Source organism: Macrotis lagotis, chromosome 1, assembly GCF_037893015.1.
Source record: "Macrotis lagotis isolate mMagLag1 chromosome 1, bilby.v1.9.chrom.fasta, whole genome shotgun sequence".
NCBI lineage: Eukaryota > Metazoa > Chordata > Mammalia > Peramelemorphia > Peramelidae > Macrotis > Macrotis lagotis.
The window spans coordinates 278,917,838-278,936,050 of record NC_133658.1 but is presented as its reverse complement, the minus strand read 5'-3'; positions in this window follow the sequence as shown (position 1 = coordinate 278,936,050).

The following is an 18,213-nucleotide window of genomic DNA, read 5'->3' as shown; positions in this document are numbered from 1 at the left end:
TGAAGTGAACAGAACCAGAAGAACATTATACACACTAACATCAAATTAGGTGATGATTAACCATGATGAACTTGTTCATTTTAGCAGCACAATAATCAAAGACAAATCTAAAAGACTTGTGATGGAAAATACCATCCATATCCAGAAAAGGAACTGTGGAGTTTAAATATAGCTTTTACTATCTTCAATTTTTAAAAGTTATCTTAGGTATTGTGTTTCTTTTTCCTCTCATTTTCCTCTGAATTTGATTCTTCTTTCATAATATGATTGATATAGATCTATGTTTAGCATAATTGTACATGTATGGCCTATGTTAGATTGCTTTCTGAAGGGGAGGGAAGGGAGAGAAGGAGAAAGAAAAATATAAAACTCAAAACCTGGCCCAAAAAAAAGATTGTTGAAAACTAGCATTGCATAAAGTTAGGAAAATAAATAAAGAATAATAAGAAATAAAAAACACTTAAGATAATAATAATAACTAAAGAACATAGTAAGTTAAATAAGCACTTTTTGTTCTAATTCTTGGTGGACCAAGTTAAAAAAAGATAAACAGAAATGTGTTCACATAATTATAAGAAGAACCCTTGAGTAACTATCCTAAGTCTTGATTCCAACAAAAATGCAAAGGGATTTATATTTACCCTGAATTATACAAACTCTGAAAGTAAATGAAATACTCATCATATCCATTGCAATAAAAAATAAAGATGTGCAATTATTAATTCATGGAGAGTCACTAACAGTAATCTGGAGACTGAAGTTAAGTGAACTTTATTTCCTAAAGTGATGTAGTATAGCATTAATTAGATAAGTAAATCTACTAATTCCACAATTTTTCTTTGTGGTTAGCTACAGAAGAAAATTTATGGAATTTTGAGCTGTTAAATATAATAGAGAGTTGTCAAATATAAACTGCATATAATAATAAATTTAAAACTTTTTTTCCTTAAAAAAAATTTCCCGAGGCAGCTAGGTGCCACAGTGGATAGAGCACCAGCCCTGGAGTCAGGAGTACCTGAGTTCAAATCCAGCCTCAGACACTTATTAATTACCTTAGCTGTGTGGCCTTGGGCAAGCCACTTAACCCCATTTGCCTTGCAAAAAAAAAAATTCCCCAGAAGGTTATCTTTTAGTGAATTCTGTTTCAGGTATATCCAAATTGTGCCTTTGAAAACTCTTTTTTGGGATTCAGATTTGAGTTCAGTGGAACCTCTTAGTTTAATTTTTCCCTGACTCTGAGAAGTCAAAATCCAAAATATTTCTTTCCCAAAAGACCTCTGTTTTCTCCACAAGTTTTGCAAACACGTACTGATGGATCTATAAACTTCTACCAGAATTGGGATACATTGAAAAAAAGGTTTTAGCAGTCATAGAAAAGAATTCTAGCTGGAGAATGACAATCTCCACCTGCTGATAGTTCAGAGTAAGTCTGTAATCGATGTCTTTCTTGTTTCCAAGAACATTTCTTTTGAGGCCAACTTTTCCTGCTCTTCCAACCTCACCTACTCTAGCAGGCAAGATTATTGAAACAGAGTCCAGTGTTACTCCCACCCTTACTCCCTTCCAGTTCTATTTGTTCCTTCCACATAGAAACTTAGTAAACCAGAGCCAATAACTCAAGGCAATTCTCCCTTTCCAATCCCATAATGCCACTAAGGAAAAGGTGGCCCCAATTCTGCAGTTAAAGTTTTCCTGGTATCATATTCCATCAAAACTAGAAGGGACTATAAAAACATAATCTAACCTCTTATTTTGACAAATAAAGTAAATTAACCCTAGAAAGAGAAAGTGATTTGCCTAAAGTCTCAGAGCAAGTGGCTCTTATTATATAATTATGGAAATCAGGAACTCCAATTTGATTTTTCAAGATTTTTCTATTCAAACCTCCTTTGCCAAGTGTGATTTATTCAGCATCTCTGGAGAAGTTAAGAAGTACAAACTGTATCTTGGAAAGTTCCTCAATAATACATTGATCCATTCCCCATCATGAGTGTCTGTGTCATAGTGCATAGTCAGAGACTTTGCAGTTGGAGAGGTAGATGTTGTACAGACCATTCCCATTATTCCTATGAACCCTTCCTTTCAGAATCAGGGTCCTAGGTAAAAGAAAAGATTGATCAAATCTCTTTATGATTTTATTAGTAGGAGATTAGGAGGCATGAAGAGACAGGAAAAAACCAAGGCATATAGGAAATAGGACTTGTAAACTGAGGCAGGCATGCTCTTTAAAAAGTTTAGATCTCTTTACCCCAAGGGGAAGTGGAAAGACTCCCATAGTTCTTCAAATTCAAAGGCAGTTCTTCAAATTCAAATCCCCCTTTTCCCCAAAAGGAAGAAAAGCAGAGGAAGACAGTGCCTGCGAAATTAAAGATGATATTTATTAGTCAAAGAAAAAAAAATGATCTTGTGGAATAGATAACCTAATACCAAAATAGTTCAATTTTGGGATAGAAGGGATATGGATTATATTATTTTCAGACAAAGGAGGGTGAAGAATGGGCTGGTCTGAGGAGGAAATGAAGGGTGACTAAGATCTTCAGACCCAAGGGGTGGAGGAGTACCAGGAAGCAGGGGGAATGAAGAATTCTAGGTGCAAGGACAAAAGAGGACATTAGATGTGTCAGAATGACTACTAGAATCCAAAACTAGATGATAGTTTATCTTCTGAAACCACTACAGGGTCACTGATTCTACACTTCTTGATCATAGTAAAAGATTATTAGTATGTCAAGCCATTCTGTCAAATTAGTCCTATAAGAGCTCCATTGGGTTACCTGGATAATTAGGGGAGCTCAAACAAATCAATGTAGTTAATATAGCCATTTTTAAAAGCTAGTAGGAAGATCATTCCATGAAGAAAATGAAAGATATAAACTGGGGAGTAATAGAATATAAGTAGATCTTGTGGGCAGGTTTTTAAATACCACCAGACAGATAAGTTTAGGTGTGGTGAAGATGACAACAGGGAACTATTAAAGAATTTTGAGTAGGGAGATTCCTTGAACGTGGTAGATTAGGAAGATTAATTGAAAGACTAGTGCTACTAAAGACTGGTTGGCCACAATGGTGATTTGACACAACCCAGCCGCAAATCATAGAATGTCTAAATGTACTTTCCCCTTCTGGGGGACCTAGCCTTTGCTGCCCAGAACAGCCAGTTTCCTGAGGCAAAGGATAGAGGGTAGTGGTCACTGGCAAGAGGTAAGAGGTAAGAGGGAGGGTGTAGGTGAAATGAGCAATACCCATTGACTAGCTTAGATTTCTGTCTTAATTTCTTCAGGAAATTCCTTAAACACACGCAAGAACATGCTGTTTTCTACCCAAAATCTGAACAATAAATAATAAGACACCTGAAAACTGCACTTCTATTTTCAAGGGAGGCTGGTGGTAAATAAATGCCATGAAATCAATCCCAATAGGCTCTACTTGAGAGGGACCCACTAGAATTATGCTGTTATGATATCAACTAGAAATCAGGGAAAGAATCTAATTGTTCCTACAAATTCTCAGAAATTAAATTCTGGGTTTTGTAGGAACATAAGAAGATCCTGCCTTCTAGTAACCCCAAGATGAAGATGTACCCATCATTCTCAGTTCATCCTCATTCAATGCTGCTTCTGAGCCCCTGGGTGTTATTTTCCAAATGTGAAGAGTAGGAGAAAACTACTACCATCTAGAAGCCAAGTTTTGTTACATGTTTCCTGCTCCATTTCCATTGACTATGATCCTTAAACTATTCTATCTCCCTCCACTCAGTATAAAGATTACCGCACAACCTGAACTTATGTCTGCAAGAAGTGATAGAACATTATTTCAATAATCCCAGTTCCTTAAATCTTTCCCAATATTTGAGATTTTTTCTATTTGTATCTCCAGAATTTAACACAGCAAAGACTTTAAAACTGTGTTTTTATTCATTAATTCATATTTACCAGTTGCAAACTCAAGAGATGCCTTGGTCATGGGGGAAGCACAGAGGAGAGAGAAGGGAATTATATTCATTCCCATACATATGATGGAAATCCCTAAAATAAAGCCTGGAAAAGTAAAGTGGCACCCACTTGAACAACTATTTGAAGCCAAGTACAAAGATGTAATGATATTTGGTCAAAGGCAGGGGACCTGGGAAGAAAAGGCACTGAGGAATAAAATACCTCACTTATCCCTAAATTAAAACCTGGGAAATTGGAAAGATTGACAGGGCTATTATAGTAGCCGGCTGTCTGGGCCACATGCAACAGAGAAAACTTTCCCATGTGTTTCTAGCAATGACAGTTGCTAATATTTATTTCTAGGATTAGAAAGATCCTCCTTTGCAGAATGAAGACAAGCAAACCTCTTCCCACCCCAGTCTCCCTTACTTTGTTCTTATTGCCAGAATCCTTTTTTCTGACCACCAGGATGAAAAAATGAATAACCATCTGGAGATACAAATGCCCTATATTTCCACATAGCAACAGAGACCCTGGGAACTCAGAATTGCGATATAGATTACCCTTGTCCCAACACCATCAGGGATGCACCACACAGTTCATTCTGCACCAGTGATGCCCTAAGTGACCACAGTTACCACATGAGCCAGTGGGGTGACAAATGCAAATCTCACAGAGACAAATATCTTAGCAGTCTCTCATACTTTTAAACTGACTTATTCCCAGACTCTGACAGTGACAGAAGATGACACTTCCTGACAAATCTCACTCCAGAAGACAGAAATAGTACCTAGATAGGTTCCTTGAAACCTGTGAGGGTGATGTGATCAGCAGCCAGACACTGAAGAGTTAGGTGAGAGGAAAAGAAGTGGAGGTTCCTATTGCCTATAGCTTTCTCAAGGAGTTTAGCCACAAAAAGAATTCACATGAAACATTAAGTATGAAATGATCACAAACGTTCCATTTTCAGGATAAAAAACTTTAACATTCTTCTATCTGATCACAACTTCGTATAGTTTTATCATTCCCTATATCTTTCTCTTCCAAAATCTAATCTCTGTCTTCTCAAGTTCTCTAATTCCTCCACCCCTCAGGATGGTTCAGACTATTCTTGACTTTACTTTTCTTCCCTTCCAAATCTCCATTGTACAGTTAACTAGCTCAATTCAATCTGTCCTCTACTCTCAAATCATTTGCTCTATTGTTCGATAAGCCTTACTATCTTGCCAGATTCCAACCCAGAGTTATTCAGCTTCCATTCCTACTCAAATGCTGCTGAATAGAATTGGAGGAAATTATGAAGTCTAGCTAATTAGGTCCACTATAAATTTATATTAGCCAATCTCAGGTGCAACCCTCACTGCAACAAGACAATCTTTTTTACTGACTCTCAGGGATACTCATTTAAAATCTAGACAGAAAGACCCAGCAATACAAACATGTGAGCTAGAGAACTGATCAGGTGAATAGAGGAACTAATCAGTGAGTTAAAGGCTTTCTGAGATGGCCTAATTTTGATGGGGTAGAAGGATTCTTACTATTCTTGTCCCTGATGTACCAGTACAATTTTACTACTGTATTTCCCCCAAAATAAGACTGGGTCTTCATTAATTTTTGCTCCAAAAGGCACATTAAGGTGTATTTTCAGGGGATTTTTTTCATTTTTTTCTTCTACATTTAGACATGTACATTTCATGTACAAAAATCTACATTCATTTATGTACAAAAATCTATACTTATTCAAATACAGTCTTGTCACCTCCTGAAACATCATCATAAACTCTCCTGAATTCTGACCTGAATTTCTTTCAACTCCATTTCCCAAAGAAACGTTGGCCCCAATCTCTCATGTTCAGCAATAGAGCTCTCCTTAGATGAGCACTTCTTGTTCATGAAGCCTGCTTTTAGTGCATCTTCAACACTGCTGTCAGTGATTTTATCCTATTGAATTCTTCACCCAAGTCACAACCTCTTGCAGGTTAGGCTTCACAAAGTTTCCACACTGATTTCTCTCCATTCTATTTTCAAAATAGTCATTGATTTCCATGCACAAATGGTCCTTGAATGACTAGTTCATAGCAATATCAAGAGCCTGGAGATAGGAAGTCAATCCTGAGGGAATCATTATTTGTTCTATTCTCTCTGCAAGGAAGTTTTTTATGCCTTTGGGTAAATCCCAGACTAGAAGACCTCTTTGGTCACCTCATAAAACAAGTGGCAGCATTATATCGACCTACTTTCTTATATTTGCTTGGGTGTACCAGGCTTTTTCAGTTTCAAGAACATAAATGGCTGAAACACACTCAATGCTCAGTCTTATCTTTCTTGCCCTTACTGATGATTAGAGGTGGGGTTTTCTTTCCATTCAGATGTTTTCAAGTGCTCATGTTTTATTCATGAATTGTATCTATACTCCCACTGGTCATTCTGCAAAAAGTTTCAAGTTCATCTGTTTACATAGACATTAACTTCTCATCCAAAGGCCCCACTTCAGAATTTACAAATTCTTAATTATAATTTATATTTTCATTTATTTTAAATACTAGTACCAATAATATTACTTATTCATTTTTAATATACATTTTTATAATTAATATATTTTATAATTCAATATGTCTGTTATGTGTTGCAATGGACATACTTAACATGTTCCTAACTAAATGTGTTCTTTTTGGGGTAAGGCTTATATTACAAACTTCTTGAAAAAATCATGCTAGGGCTTATTTTTCAGTTAGTTCTTATTTTGAGGGAAATATGGAAGTACCTCCATAGGGTAACCACTAATTTATCTTCTTATACCCACTATATTTTTAAAATTGTGTCAAAAGTTCCTTATAAAAAAGAATATCATCACATACTGCTCACCCAGCATGGCAGCCGGTATCATTCCTCCTCATCATTCCTGGAGTGAATCTTTGTGTGAACAGTCTTATGACTGCCCCAAATTCCCTTCATCAATTCCTGTGCCTAGTCCTTTATAATGATTTTGTCCTGAAAATTCATGTTTTGACCAACATAATTCAGATGGGGATGTCACCAAAATGCTTATCTTAAGCTTATCTTGAATTGGCTGAAGATGGCATAAATCCAATCCCCCATACCTGTCTCTTTCAAAATTAGTGTCTGCTTTTCTTGCTGTCTTCCATCAAAGTTCCTAGTGCAGGGCATTCATCTTTCAGAAATTGAATATGCAGAATTCCCATTTTTATCCTGAAAAGGTACATAGGATAATTCCCATCCTGAGCCTTCAAGTAATTAAACTAATCATAGACCATATCCTAATTAACCATTGTTTTAGTGATTCATTAGATTTCTTTTGCAATCATCAAAGATCCCTATATTAAAAATCTATAGAGCATCTTACTCTTCCATTCTAGAAGTAACTCTCAGGGACATAATACTTCAGGAACAAATAAATGGGTAAGACTGAAGAGTTGTTGGGTTTGATTTAACCATTTGCTTTAATTTCCATTCATGGTTACCCTTAATTATATTATCTTCTTTAATAGTCTCAATTTCTGCAGCACTCAAGACATTCCTCAAAGAAATCTCTGTATCAGGAAGCATGTTTTCCACCTGTTGCCTATTAGTCCCTGCCTCCATTAATATTGACCTCTTCACCTGGGTAATCAATAAATCTGGTAAGTGGTCCTCTGCTTTTTTTTTTCAGGATTTTTGCGAGGCAAATGGGGTTAAGTGGCTTGCCCAAGGCCACACAGCTAGGTATTTATTAAGTGTCTGACTCCAGGGCCAGTGCTCTATCCACTGTACCACCTAGCCGCCCCTGGTCCTCTGCCTTGAAAACAGCTTTTTAAAGATTAAAGCCTCATTTGTCTCTTCCTCTGCCTGCCTAATATATAAGGGCAATTTACTTTGTCCACCTTTCATTGGCAATCCAGGATTTCCAATGAAGTTATAAAAGCTAGTAATTTGGGAGTTCATTTTGATAGATCTCATGTAGAGATAATGGATTTGTTTTACAGGTTTAGGTTTTGGTTTGCTTGGTGTAGGGAGGAGATTTTTCTTCATTAGGGGATAGAGGAATAGAGAAAGGGACAGATTAATATAACAATTTTTACTTGAAAAAATAAAAATAGAGGGGTGGCTAGGTGGCACAGTGGATAAAGCACCAGCCTTGGAGTCAGGAGTACCTAGGTTCAAATCCGGTCTCAGACGCTTAATAATTACCTAGCTGTGTGGCCTTGGGCAAGCCACTTAACCCCATTTGCCTTGCAAAAAAAAAAAAACCTAAAAAAAATGAAAATAAAAATAAAAAATAAAAATAGAATTGTTGTGGGGGCAGAGCCAAGATGGCGAAAAGAGAGGATCTTCTCTTAGGTGTTCTCTCATAAAACTTATAAACTAAGGACTCTAACTAAATTTTCCAGAGACAGAAGCCACAGAGGGACCCAGTGAGGCACTTCTCCTACTCAAGGTAACCTGGAAAAGAGCAGAAAGGCTCTGCAGCACGGGGTTGGAGGGGCGGCCTGCCAGAGGGGTGGCCTGCCAGAGCCAAAGAACTTTAGCCTCCCAGAGGCAGCCCCAGGGCACTGGGAGCCAAGGCTCACAGCAGTGAGGGAGTTTCCTGATCTACACCCCGGGGAGCACTGAGCACAACTTGGGGAAACAGCAGGGGGACTTCTGCCAGAGAGAGCATGTGAAGCCCAGCCCTCAGGGCACACAGCGAGCAGCTTGGCCAAGGCAGTCCAGATCCAGGAAACAGAAGCAGGCTGAGCTGGTAAGCAGGAGCCCCCAGGGCATGAGCCCATTGAACCTAGGGAGGGGAGTGAAGAGAGACTGCAGAGCTCTGCCCCTGGAACAGGACTCTGGGGTTCTGACCACCAAATCTAGGCCCCCCCATAGAACAGCAGGGCCCCCTTCACCTCAATCCCGTGGGCAGAGGGGGACACTTATGGTCATTCACATATCAGGAGGGAGGACAGAGCCTCACACACACTGAGATCTTTGTGGGAGTGTCCCAAAAGCTCAGGAAGCACCCCCAAAACAGGCTTAGGCTGGGAAAATGAGCAAGCAGAGAAAACAGAGGAATACCATTGAGAAATATTTTGCCTGTGAGCCCAAGAAAGGATCAAAACACTCAATCTGAAGATGAGCAAGCACAAGCTCCTGCATCTAAGAAAAACAGAAATTGGGCTCAGGCTATGACAGAGCTCAAAAAAGACTTTGAAAATCAAATGAGGGAGTTGGAAGGAAAAACTGGGAAAAGAAAGGAGAGAGAGATGCAGGAAAAACATGAAAATGAAGTCAGCAGCTTAGTCAAGGAAATCCAAAAAAATGCTGAAGAAAAGAGCATGATAAAAACCAGCTTAGGTCAAATGGATAAAACAGTTCAAAAAGTTATTGAGAAGAAGAATGCCTTAAAAAGCAAAATTGGCCAGATGGAAAAAGAGATAAGAAAACTCTCTGAGGAAAACAAATCCTTCAGACAAAGAATAGAATTCAGGGAGACTGATGAATTTACCAGAAATCAGGAATCAATACTTCAAAACCAAAAGAATGAAATATTAGAAGAAAATGTGAAACATCTCATTGAAAAAACAACTGATATGGAAAACAGATTTAGGAAAGATAATTTAAAAATTATTGGAATATGGGGGCGGCTAGGTGGCATAGTGTGGAGTAGTGAATAAAGCACCGGCCCTGGAGTCAGGAGTACCTGGGTTCAAATAAGGTCTCAGACACTTAATAATTACCTAGCTGTGTGGCCTTGGGCAAGCCACTTAACCCAGTTTGCCTTGCAAAAACCTAAAAAAAAAATTATTGGAATACCTGAAAGTCATGATCAGGAAAAGAGCCTTGACATCACTTTCAAAGAATTACTACAAGAAAATTAACCTGATATCCTAGAAGCAGAGGGCAAAATAGAAATGGAGAAAATCCACCCATCCCCCCCGAGAAAGAGATCCAAAAAAAAAAACCCAAACCCCAGGAATATTATAGCCAAGTTCCAGAACTCCCAAGTCAAAGAGAAAATATTACAAGCAGCCAGAAGGACATAATTCAAATACCTTGGAGCTGCAATCAGGATCTCACAGGACTTAGCAGCAACTACATTAAAAGCTTGTAGGTCTTCGAATATAATATACTGGAAGGCAAAAGAGCTTAGAATGAAACTGAGAATCAACTACCCAGCAAAACTGAATATCCTCTTCCAGGGAAAAAGATGGACTTTCAATGAACCAGGGGAATTTCAAATGTTCCTGTTGGAATGGCCAGAGATGAACAGAAGGGTTGATCTTCAAATACAGGGCTCAGCATAGAGAAGCATAGAGATTGGAGGAGAAGGGAAAAATATAAGGGACTTAATGATGATGAACTGTATGTATTCCTGTATAGAAAAATGACACTGATAATACTCATATGAACCTTCTCAATTAACAGAGCAGGTAGAAGGAGATTTTATAGATGAAGCACAGAAGAAAGCTGAATTTGAAGATAAAATATGGTGTAAAAATGGAGTCAATAGAAAAAAGGGAAATGTAATGGGAGAAAGAAAAAGGAGTGGGGGAATAGGCCAAGATATTTCATATAATAAGATTTTTCTTTATTACAATGAGCTATTGCAATGATATGGAAGGGGGGAAGGCAAGGGGGAATGAGGGAATCTTCGCTCTCATCAGAGGTGGCTAGGAGAGGAAACAGTATATATATATATATGTATATATATATATATATATATATATATATATATATATATATATACATATATATATATACTCAATGTGGTAGAGACATCCAGAGTAAGGGGTGGGGGGGTGGACAGGGGGAAGGGGTGGGGATGTGAATGGAGGAGAGGATGGACCATGGTGGGAGAGTGGTCAGATATAACACATTTTCTTTTTTACTTCTTGCAAGGAGCTGAGATTGGATGGCCTGTCTGGGACCATAGGGCCAGGCTGATGCTAGGCCTAAGGGGTGGTATGGGGGCTGGGGCCTCTTGGCCCCAGGGCCAGGGATCTGTCTGCTGCACCACTCAGCTACCCTACAGCAGAATCAGAGTGAAAGGAGAGAGAAAATATAGTACATGGTAGTGGAGAAATACCAAAGGAGGGAGTTGCAATCAGCAATGGCAGTGGTGGAAAAATATGGAAGTAACTTTTGTGATGGACTTATCATAAAGAATGTGATCCACCTGCAACAGAGTTGGTGGTGTTGAAACACAGACTGAAGCACATTTTTTATTATTATTATTTGTGGGGGTGGGGGTGCAGGGCAATTGGAGCTGGGTGGCCTGCCTGGGGCCACATAGCAGGGTGATCGTTGGGTGTCTGAAGCCAGAGTTGGACTTGGGTGCTCCTGGCTCAAGGGCCAGTGCTCTGTCCACCACCCAGCTGCCCCTACTATTATTACTATTTTATTTTATTTTGGATCTTTTTCCTCTTTTTTTGGTTTTTGCAGGGCAGTGGGGTTTGGGGTAGCTTACATATCACACAGCTGGGTGATTGTTGGATGTACAGGGCCAGATATGGGCTCCAGGGCTGGTGCTCCGTCCACTGCACCACCTGGCCATACCTACAATTATTACTATTATTTTTTTAATTTTAATTTTAATTTTTTCTCTCTGCTATATCGCTCAAGCGAGTCTATATTTTTGGGGGGAGGGGGTATTTTGTTTACTCTTAGACAAGAATATTTTATTAATGTATAAAAAACATTATTTTTACAAAATGAAAATAAATATTAAAGAAAAAAGAAAAATAATAAAACCTTTTTTTAAAAATTAATAATTCAGGGAATATTTTTGGCACAGAATTCCTCAAAAATGTCTTGTACCATTCCCATAAGTCAATAGACATTTGTTTTTCCCAAAAGAGGGTCATCTATATATCTTAAACAATTTGTCACTGGTAAATGAAATTCTGTTCCTAACATCCCATTATCTCAGACTCCCTTTTTTTTTCCATAACACCCTTCCTCACCTAAAAAAAAAAAGATGTATTTAACCATAAAAAAAATTTAACCTACAAAAAATAAAGAGTTGTTCCTACAAAACCTTCTCAGGGTCTCTAACCTAAATTGTAAAATCTTCTATTTGAACTTTAAAGCCCTGCACAATCTATATTCAAACTACCTTTCCAGTCTCATATATTTTTCCCTTTCCAAAATTCTACAATTCAGCCAAAGTGACGTTATCAAGCTGTTCCACAAATAACATTCCTCACTTCCCCATGAATTAACACATTCCCTCCACACAACCTCTCATACTTTGATACTGGCCATAAGTAGGTTTGAAATGTACTCCCCTTTCATCTTTGCCTTGTAGAATTCCTTATTTCCTCAAGAACTAGTTCAAGCACTAGTTTCTTCATGAAGTTTTTCCTAAATCCTCCAGTTGTTTACCCTCCCAAAAATGTCCTGGAATTTCTTTTTAAAATTATTTTGTATATACATACATATATATATATATATACATATATATGTATATATATACATATATATGTATATATATATGAGGGAGTTTCCCTACCCCCACCCACCCCTCAGTTGATGCAGTCACAATAGCCCAGAAAGTCATCACTGTTGTTAAACTATCTGTAAGACATGTCTGAGCACTGTCTCTTTATAAACTTTTCTCTCATTGAGACAAGAAGAAAACAACTGGATTGACTGAGAAAATAAATTATCTCTATCTCTCAGAGTTTTAAATTGCTTAATTCTGTAATGCCCAAGGCAGTCAAGATTCAGTTTGATTGTATAGGAAGGAGGAATCTCTCTCTCCTTATCCCACATCTGTCATAGTATTTGGCAGTAAAGCAGGTGACAAACTATCTAGCAGTTAAAGACTGAGAGAGATTGAAAATAGGGAGTTATCTTTGGAGGAGATTCCTACAAAGACGGAAAAAAATTCTCCCATAAACCTCTCGTACAAATGTATGTCCAAAAGAGGAGTACACGCGCACGCACACACACACACACACATATACATAACACTAGTAAGGAAGAAACACAGTCAAACCAACTCTAACACAGCAAGATCCTGATGTCTTTCTCCTGGTGAAGAGTCTGTATTTGGACTCTACATTCTTTGAACTTCCTTTAACAAATTGGGTCTAGAACCTTTTACAATCTGAGAAATACCTACACCAAATCTTAGAGAAAACATTTACATCTCATAGTCTGTTGCTTGTCCTTTAAATACTGTAATTTCATCAGATGAGTTGGAGTGGGAGTGGGGGTTCCTGCCTCAATTGATCAGGGAACTTCCCCACTACATAAGCACCTACTTTGTGCTAAGCACTATGCTAGCAATGGGTAAATAATGATAAAATGAAAATAGTCCCTGCCTTTAAAGAGTTTGTGTTCTATTGAGGAGAGAGAGAGCATGTACATAGAAAATTAAATACAAAATTTGCTACAATGTAATTAGCAACTGAAGAAGTAGAGATAGTTTTCCTTATATGAGATGACAACTAAGCTGAGTTTTGAAGAAAATTATAAATTTAAGGAAGTAGAGTGGAAGAAGGCTTGAGGAACAGCAAGTCTGAATACAGATAGAGACATATTATTTTTCACCTTTGGCGGGAGTGTTTTTCCCTACATGACTAATATGGAAAAGTATTTTGGATGATTATTCATGTATAACATATCAAATTGCTTACCATCTCATAAGGAAGAGAGGGAGACAATACTGAAATCAAATTTTTTTAAAAATGAATGTTGATGGGGGTGATGATAACCTTGATGAACTTGCTCATCTCATCAGTGCAACAGTCAGGGACAATTTTGGTCTATCTGTGATGAATACCATCTGTATCCAGAGAAAGAATTGTAGAGTTTGAACAAAGACCAAAGACTATCACCTTTAATTTAAAAAAAAAAACAACAGTATCTTATTATGTAATTTTGTTAACTCTTATACTTTATTTTTTTCCCCTTAAGGATATGATTTCTCACTCATCACATTCAACTTAGATTAATGTATACCATGGAAACAATGGAAAGACTAACAGACTGCCTTCGGGGGGGGGGGGGGAGAGCAAGATTAGGGGAAAAATTGTAAAACTCAAAATAAATAAAATCTTTCTAAAAAAATGAATGCTAAAATTGTTTTTATATGTAAATGAGAAAAAATGAAATGTTATTCAAATGTTTGTTTTTTTAAAGAAGAAACAACAAGCAGGGCAATTTGGTCTGAACATATACTCTATATATGCTATAGAATATAGCATAAGTTTGTGAGCTTCTACAAGGGTAAGGATTATCTTTTGCCTCTTCTTGAATTCTCATTGTTCAGCATAATGCCTGGCATAAAGTAAGTGCTCAATAAAAGTTTGCTGAGAGGAAATCACAGGTTCAGCCCCATCTACCTCACCCAGACAAAAATATTATTGAATAATTTTTATCATAATTTATTTAGCTTTTAAACTTTTTTTGGACATTTAGGGTGTTTCCAGGGTTTGTATATGAATGTATAATTTTTTCAATTATAAATAAAGTAAACCTGAACATTCTTGGACATTTTTTTGCTGTTTTGACAATACTTTCATGATAAATTCTCAGCAGTAAAATATAGTAGATTAGAGGGTAGGATTTTTTTTAAACTTTTATTGCAAATTGCCAGACTACTTTTCACCCAAAATTTCTGCAAATTTGCAATTCCACCAGCAGCGAATGTCTATGTTGGTTCTTCTATAGCCTGTCAGTATAAAATTTTGTTTCTTTTAATTTTTTTTGACAATTTGGTAGATGTTCAATGCAACTTCATAACTTTTATTTTGTACATTTTTCTTGATAATAAAGTTAAGTATTAAAATTATTAATAATTTGTCTCTTCAAAACTATATCTTCTGACCACTTATCCATTGTAAATGGGGATTCAATATTGTCAATACCTAACAATAACATGTAATTTAGATAGTGGTGTTTAAAAAATCTATCATACCAGCTATATGTATTCTTGCCCATTCCTCTTTTTCTTTTAATTTTTTGTTGCATGTATATTTTAAATTAAATGTAGTCAGATGGATACATCCTCTCCATAATAATTCCTTGTATTCATTGAATAGGATAAAAATTATTATCTACCTCTCCATTATGGAGTTAAATATATTATTTACAATCTTGGAATCATTAACTCTTGCCTTTCTCACCCCTTTCTCACCCAAATCTTGATTTTTGAGTATTTCACATCTGACCTTTTTCTGTACTTATAGAACCACCATCATAATCCAAGCCCTCTTTATTTCATACCTGGATTATTGCAATGTCTCCTGTCTCCACTGGTTGGGTTTTTTTTGGGGGGCTGTCTTTCCTTTCAGATCATCCTCCACAGTTTCCAAAATGATGCTCATAAAGCACAACTCTGATCATGTTACTCCTCAGCTCATGAAGATTCACTCCAGTGATTCCCCTTTGTTCCTAGGATAAAATACAAAATCCCCTGCTTGACTTTGAAAGTCCTTTTAAAACCTCTACCTTTTCATATGGGATAAGGATGAAGAAAGAGACAGATAGTCATCTGAATGATGTGAGATTAAAAAGAGAGAAGAGGGAGTTCACTGTGAATGATATGAATTTTTTCTGTAAAATATGAAGCAAGATTCTCAATTTAGTTATGGGAAATGAGGGAGACTTAGGAGGTTTGAGGAGGGATAAAAAGGTTTGAAAGAGCTGCTGTGGAGAGATGGATAGTGAACTCCTACAAGAGGTACAGTAGGGTTTCCTAGCAGCAATAATAATATCCTTCATTTTTCAAAGAAGACCACGAATTCAGGGAGGTGATGCCATGACAAGCACATGAATTGGATGTGAGTGAAGGGGAGCTGTCCTAGTTGTAGTTATATGACATAAATTTGTAGTAGACTCTGTCAGAACAGTAGTATGATTTTCTCTATTTCTGTTCAGCAGAATGTGTGTAGGAGCAAAGGCAGCAGATGGTGGGAATGATCCAATGCTGAGTCTTGGCAGGGTACAATCAGATAAGGGGTAGGGAGTCAAAAGAAGAGGAAAGTATAGAGTTAGATTATTTCACCAAGTGGTCAAAATGGGGAAAAGAGGAGAGAGTAGCTAGTACAGGGGAGCTGACCAGGGAAACAGGTAAAGAGTGAAGGGGTTAGATGTCACAGTAAGGGAAGGGAAGGCAGAGGGAGAGGTAGAAAGTCTATAGATTGTGGTCAGATAAGGATATTTAGAAATTCTTGAATATGGCGATGGTGCATTTGTGAGTGATGGCAAGATCAAGGGTATGTCCATCTTTGTGTATGACTGATGTAAAATAGAGGAGTAAGTAGATCATGGGAATTGAGTAGGTTGAGAAATTGAGTGTTTAAGTCCCCAAAAATGAGGACAGGAGCTGAAAAAGAGAAAAATTGTGAACTAGGTACTGAACTCATTGGGGAAGGAAGAGGAGTGGACTAGAAATCTACAGACAAGTATCATGATGTTAATTGGGTGGTAGTGAATTACTTGTATAGAAATGGAACTACTTTGCACCAAATAGAATTTGACATCATAGTTGCCTTGAGCAAAGAAACTGAGTAACTGCTAGGTGACTTAGAAGATAGAATACTAGGTCTGAAGTCAGGAAGACCCAAGTTGAAATCAGCCTTACTAGCTTATGTGACTTTGGGTAGCTATGTGGTTTGGGGCAAATAACTTTAACTTTCATTTCCTCATCTGTAAAATAGGGATAATAATAGCACCTGAGTTCAAATATACATCAGACACTTCCTAGCAATGTGATCTTGGACAAGTCACTTAACCCTGTTTGCCTCAGTTTCCTTATCTGTAAAATTAACTGGAGAGGGAAATGGCAAACCACTCCAGTATCTTTGCCAAGAAAAACCCCAAATGGGGTCATGAAGAGTTGAAAACAAATGAAAATGACTGAACAATGACCTTCCAGGGTTGTTGTGAGGAGCAAATGAAACAATTATAAAACTCTTAGTACAATGCCTGGCAAATAGTAAGATTATATAAATGTTATATATTATTATTATCAGAGATTGGAATCTAGATCTTCTTCACTCTGTGGCTGCTTATACACTGTATGATACTGCCTTCCATATACTATAGAATACGATAATGCAGTCAAGACTAACAATTATGAGGAAGCTGACAAGTCCTTCTTGAAAAGAAAGGTGGGGAGATGGAAAAGAAGGGAAATAGAACCAGAAACACAGAATGTACACTCATTACAACAATACTAGAGGAAAGGTGAAAGAAAAAAGAATGAACAAAGAATCCTGCTGGAGACAAAGGGAGTGACTGAAGAATAGTCAAGATGTTATTTGAATATTTTAACTTAACTACAAATCATTAAAAACAAATTTAATCAATAACCTTGACACAATACATCTTCTTGGAATGTGGAAAACTCCTTATCTTATCAGCCAGAGAGCTCTTCCATAGTTCTGGATTAGTAAATCAGTCAGTAAGCATTCACTAAGTCCTCACTAAGGCCCTCTGGAGATACTAAAGAAAAGCAAAAGCTGCCTTTCTCAAGTAGCTCACAGTCCAATGGGGGAGCTAACATGGAACCAACTAAGTAGATACAAGAAATATCCAGTTATCCCTTCCACATCATGACTTTTGCCATCATGATTTCCAGCATGAAAAATTAAATAAGATTTTGGTTGGAATTTTGCAGACGCCAGATCACATACAAAAGCCAGCAGATGACAATTTAGAAACTCAGAAATGCACCAAAAATACGAATATTATTAACATATTTTATCTTTTAATAACTAAATAATTCAGACTTCTCTGGTGCCAAGGAAGAGAGCCAAAAAAATTTAAGTGGATTTTCCAAATCAATGTGGGTGAGCTGGGGTGTGGCACTCCACCCACCTAACCTCCAAGATGTGGAAGGAATGAATAACTGTACAGAGGAAATGAAAGTCATCTCTGTTGACTGGGAGAAACCAAGAAAAACCTCCTGAAGTGTAAGGGATTAGAGTCACTATCTTGGAAGGAAGCTGGTGAAGATAAGGGAGGGGAGAGATTTGGGGACTGGTAGAAGATTCTAGCATAGGGGAATAGCTAGAGTAAAGAGTGAAGGGAAGAGATGGAGTGAGGTGATCAGAGAACTGCAAGTAAACCAGTATTGATAAAACATATTAAATATATAAATTTACACATCTGCATATGTATGTATATACATTTATTAATCACTTACAATGTATCAAGCATTGTGTTAGACACTGGTTAATATAAATATAAGTCAAAAAAAAAGAGTCTCTACCCTCGATGAACTTAAAATTCTAATGATCAAAGACACATGAAGGAGAGCTAGAAAAATGGTAGAGGAGATTCAGAAAGA